Source organism: Arachis ipaensis, chromosome B8 (genome assembly GCF_059453495.1).
Source record: "Arachis ipaensis isolate K30076 ecotype BB chromosome B8, ASM5945349v1, whole genome shotgun sequence".
In the NCBI taxonomy this organism is placed as follows: domain Eukaryota; kingdom Viridiplantae; phylum Streptophyta; class Magnoliopsida; order Fabales; family Fabaceae; genus Arachis; species Arachis ipaensis.
The window spans coordinates 84,488,310-84,494,138 of NC_142443.1; the positions used below are offsets into that span (position 1 = coordinate 84,488,310).

General features: G+C 40.5%; 1 non-coding gene across 1 annotated transcript; it reads right to left on the reverse strand.

The window, feature by feature from the left end:
* Nucleotides 1–2,236: 2,236 nt before the first annotated feature.
* Nucleotides 2,237–2,343, reverse strand: LOC148548661 (small nucleolar RNA R71). The gene has a single exon (XR_015898177.1). It is a non-coding gene; the product is annotated as a small nucleolar RNA R71 (small nucleolar RNA).
* Between the last annotated feature and the right edge of the window lie 3,486 nt (nucleotides 2,344–5,829).

The window sequence follows — 5,829 nt, forward strand, 5'->3', positions numbered from 1 at the left end:
GTTTTTGGGAAGCTTTTGTTACGGAGTGAACTTGAATTTCTTTGTTTCCTTTTACTTGCAATTTCATTTTACACTTGTCTTGGATCTTGGATTGGAGAATTGAAGAAATTCTGTTTCAATCTCAATCTTGGATCTCTCTGTTTCTTTACTGTTAATTGAATTTCATTTCCGGTTCATTGTTCTTCATCTCTTTTCTTTGCAATTTACAATTTCCTTGCTATTGTTCTTGTTGGATCTAGGAAGGCATTGAGATCTAGACTTGGTTTTCTAGTCTCTGGGTCCTGAGATCTAAATTTCTCATTTCAATTCCCTGTTTATTGCTTTTTCTGTTCATTTACTTTACTGCTTCAAGATCCGGTTCAATCCCAATTCCCTTTCCCTCTTCTGTTTGATGCAATTTAATTTTTCCTTGTTTAAATTCTGCAAATCCATTCCCCAATTCCCTTTACATTTCAAGCAATTTATATTCCTTGCACTTTAAGATTCTGCAATTTACATTTCTTGCACTTTAAGTTTCTGCCATTTAATTTCTTGTTCTTTAAGTTTCAGCAATTTATTTCTTGTTCTCTTTACTTCAAAGCAATTTACATTCTGCAAGTCACACAATCATCAACCAAATCTTGATTCGCTTGACTAAATCAACCACTAAACTAAAATTGCTCAATCCTTCAATCCCTGTGGGATCGACCTCACTCCCGTGAGTTTTTATTACTTGATACGACCCGGTACACTTGCCGGTTGGATTGTGATGTTTAGTGAGAGATTCGTTTCTCACCAAAATATCTCATCAGTATGTGACTATAACCCTCTCAATACTTGATTTGGGAAATGCATGTGGTATAATCAGTGACCATACTTCATCTCTTCTCATGAGCAATTGACCAAGGAATTGGCTATTGATCAAGATTTGAGAGATTGAATTACAAGGAATTATGATTCAATCACTTAAGATTGCCAAGGAGATCAATGAATGCATTGATTGAGGAAGAGATGAAAATGAACTTGATCCGGAGAATGCAACATCTCCTAAGCCCAATGAACTCCCCATTTCTGATCTTACCCATTCTCTTTAATTCCTGCCATTTACTTTTATGAGCAATTACCCCATTCCCATTTAAGATTCTGCAATTTACTTTCCGCCATTTACATTCAGCTCTTTAATTCCAGCATTTACTGTTTCTGGTATTTACTTTCCCGCCATTTAATTTTCTGCAATTTTCAACTCAAATTCTGGTTCGCTCAACTAGAACATTCTTCTAATTAAAGTTGCTTGATCAATCAATCTCTGTGGGATTCGACCTCACTCTATTGTGAGTTTTTACTTGACGACGAATTCGGTACACTTACCGAAGGAAATTTGTTGCGAGACAAGTTTTCCGCGTATCAAGTTTATGGCGTCGTTGCCGGGGATTGATTTTGAATCAACAATGATTAAATTGGAGGATAACTAGATTGAGCATTTTTAGTTCGTTTGATTTAATTTTCTGTTTGAGTAATTTACTTTCAGTTTTAGTTAATTTCTTCCCTTCCCCCTACTTTTTCGTTTTTTTTAGTTATTTACAATTTAGTTCACTAACCCACTAACTGTTCGATATATTGCATCACTCACACTAACAGTAATTCTAACAGAAATACTTTCTGCATCTATTTTCCTTGCTTGTGCTTTGTTGGTTGTATGACAGGGAGAAGAAGTGGGGCTTCAACTTCCTTTGATTCTGAACCGGAGAGGACCTTCCTTAGATTAAGGAGGGAAGCAAGAGGAAAAAGAGTAGTTGGTGCTGAGGAAGAGGAGGAATACTTTCAACCAAACATGGAAGAAAACATGGAAAACCATCGTGAAGAAGAGGCTCACAACCATAGGGAGGATAGAAGAGTTTTAGGCTCTTACATCAATCCAAACCCAGGAAAATGTGGAAGTAGAATTCAAAAGTCAACCATCCACGCCAACAATTTTGAACTAAAATCACAGCTCATCACCCTTGTTCAGAACAACTGTTCATTTGGAGGAGGCGTCCAAGAAGACCCCAATCAACATCTAACCACCTTCCTGAGGATATGTGACACAGTGAAGTCTAATGGTGTTCATCCTGACGCCTATAGACTGCTCTTATTTCCATTCTCACTCAAGGATAAGGCAGCCAAGTGGCTGGAATCTTTTCCGAAGGAGAGTTTGACAACTTGGGAAGATATGGTGAACAAATTCTTAGCAAGATTCTATCCTCCTCAAAGAATCAACAGGCTGAGAGCTGAGGTCCAAACTTTCAGGCAACAAGATGGTGAGACTTTATATGAAGCATGGGAAAGGTTTAAGGACCTGACAAGGAGGTGTCCACCAGATATGTTCAATGAATGGGTGCAGCTACACATTTTCTATGAAGGCCTTTCTTATGAATCAAAGAAAGCAGTAGACCACTCATCCGGGGGATTTCTGAACAAGAAGAAGACCATTGAGGAGGCCATAGATGTCATTGAAACTGTAGCAGAAAATGACTATTTCTATGCTTCTGAAAGAGGGAACACTAGAAGAGTGATGGAGCTAAACAATGTAGATGCTCTGCTGGCCTAAAATAAGCTCATTACTAAGCAGCTGGCTGACCTCAACAAGAAGATGGAGAGGAACCAAGTAGCAGCAATCACCACTTCATTAGCAACCCAAGAAGGAGTGAATGAAGAAGCAGAGGGTAGTCAGGAGAAAGCCAACTACATTGGGAATTCATCTAGGCAAAACCATGATCCATACTCCAAGACCTACAACCCTGGTTGGAGGAATCACCCAAACTTTGGGTGGGGGAATCAACAAGATCAAGGCCAAGATCGAAGACATCACAACTCCAACAACAATACAGCTCACCAACAATTCACACAGAGAACATATCAACACCACCATGATAACACCTCTCCACATCCATATCAAAACCAAAATAACACTCCTCATCCTTCTACCTCTAATCCCAATCCACCATCATTTGATGAAAGACTCTCGAAGATTGAAAACCTATTTGAAGGTATATGCAAAGAGATTCAAGACAGTAAAGCGTTCCGAGAAGAAGTGATGTCCAATATGCAGAATCAGGATGCTGCCATCAAGAAACTTGAGACAAATTGGCTACCTATTCAAGCAAATTCCCAGCCACAACCTTCGCAGCAATACTAACTCAACCCAAAGGGAGGAGTGTCAGGCTATCATCCTTCGGAGTGGGAAAGAACTGAAGGAAACCACCCAGAAACCACAAGAAAAGGACTCAAATGAAAAGGAAGAAGAGCAGGATGGAGCTCGAGTTCCCACTTTGAGTTCACAAAAAGGGGAAGGAGTGCTGAAGCCAGACGTCCCAAGAGTCCCATACCCTCAGCAATTAAAGAAGAAGGGGGATGACAGCCAGTTCTTGAGATTTTTGGAAATCTTCAAGAAACTACAAATCAACATACCTTTTGCTGAAGCAATAGAGCAAATGCCCCTCTACGCTAGGTTTTTAAAGGAGCTAATGACTAAGAAGAGAAGCTGGAAGAACAGCGAGACTGTGATACTAACCAAAGAATGTAGTGCTATCATTCAGCATAAACTACCCCAGAAATTGAAGGATTCGGGGAGCTTTCAGATCCCTTGTATCATAGGGGAAATCACAGTGGAAAAGGCTCTATGTGACTTAGGAGCCAGCATAAATTTGATGTCGTTAGCCATGATGAGAAAAATAAAGATTGAAGAGGCTAAACCAACAAAGATGGCCCTACAACTGGCAGACAAATCGTTCAAGTTCCCTCATGGCGTAGTAGAAGACTTGCTGGTGAAAGTGGGAGATTTCATCTTCCCAGCTGACTTTGTAGTGCTGGACATGCAGGAGGAAACCTAGGCTTCCATCATCTTGGGAAGGCCGTTCTTGGCCACTGCTGGAGCTGTCATTGATGTACAAAAAGGGGGACCTCACCCTGAGATTACACAATGAAAAGATGACATTCAATGTGTTCAAAGCCATGAGTTACCCACCAGAACAATTGGGAGAATGTATGAGGTTGGACTCACTTGAAGATGCAGTGCAGGAGAGTTTTGAAGAAGAAGAACCTGAAGGGTTAACAGAGGAGGAGTCAACGTTTAGTGAAGAAGTTGCAACAGCAGAGATTCATATACAAGGGGCACCAAAAGAAGAGAACGAAAAGTCAGAAGCACCCAAACTTGAACTCAAAGCACTGCCACCCACTCTCAAATATGCATACTTAGGAGAGAATGAAAGTTACCCAGAGATCATAAGCTCGTGCCTCAGCCAAGATCAAGAGGATGAACTACTCAATTTTATGGGAGGAATTAAGGGAGGAATCACTGTAGTTCCCAATGAGAAGAACGAACTAATTCCTACAAGGACCGGCACAGGATGGCGGATGTGCATAGACTATCGGAAACTTAATGAGGCTACACGAAAGGACCATTTCCCCCTCCCATTTATGGATCAGATGTAGGAAAGACTCGCAGTACACGCATATTACTGTTTTCTTGATGGTTATTCAGGATATAACCAAATAGTGGTTGATCCCAGAGACCAAGAGAAAACTTCATTTACTTGTCCATATGGAGTGTTTGCCTACAGGCGCATGCCATTTGGGCTATGTAATGCACCTGCGACTTTCCAACGCTGCATGCTTTCTATCTTCTCAGATATGATAGAGAAATTCATCGAAGTTTTTATGGATGATTTTTTGGTATTGGCAGATTCCTTTATTAGCTGCCTGAGTCACCTTGCCTTAGTATTGAAAAGGTGCCAAGAGACCAATCTGGTCTTGAACTGGGAGAAATGTCACTTTATGGTGACAGGAGGAATAGTCCTTGGCCATAAGGTTTCTAACCAAGGCGTTGAAGTGGACGGGGCTAAAGTGGAACTTATTGAAAAACTGCCTCCACCCAATGATGTCAAGGCAATTAGGAGCTTTTTAGGGCATGCTGGCTTTTACAGAAGATTTATTAAATATTTTTCAAAGATAGCCAAGCCCTTAAGCAATCTCCTTGTATCTGATACACCATTTATCTTCGATGAATCATGCATGCTAGCATTTGAAAATTTGAAAATAAGGTTGTCCTCTGCTCCTATCATTTCCCTACCTGATTGGAACTTACCATTTGAATTGATGTGTGATGCATCTGATTTTGCAGTTGGGGCAGTGTTAGGACAGAGGAAAGATAACTTATTCCATGTGATATACTATGCTAGCAAAGTCCTCAATGATACTCAAAGAAATTATACCACTACTGAAAAGGAGTTTCTAGCAATAGTTTTTGCATTTGACAAGTTTAGATCATACCTCATCGGTGCTAAAGTGATTGTTTTCACAGATCATACAACACTTAAATACTTGTTTGCCAAGCAAGAATCAAAACCAAGACTAATAAGATGGATCTTATTGTTGCAGGAATTCAACATTGAAATCAGAGACAAGAAAGGAGTGGAGAACAAGGTAGCATATCACCTATCCAGAATCCCACATGAGGAAAGTGGAATACATGATACAAGTGTGAACGAGCTCTTCCCTGATGAGCAGCTGATGACAGTTCACAAAGCACCATGGTTCGCAGACATTGCCAACTTCAAGGCAACTGGGGCCTTACCTCCAGAGATCAATAAACATCAAAAAAGGAAGCTCATGAATGATGCAAAATACTTTGTCTGGGATGAGCCATATCTCTTCAAGAAGTGTTCAGATGGAATCCTTAGAAGATGTGTTTCGGAAGAAGAAGGACGAGAGGTCCTATGGAATTGCCACGGCTCATGTTATGGAGGCCACTTTGGAGGGGACAGGACTGCAGCAAAGGTGTTACAAAGCGGATTCTTTTGGCCCACCCTTTTT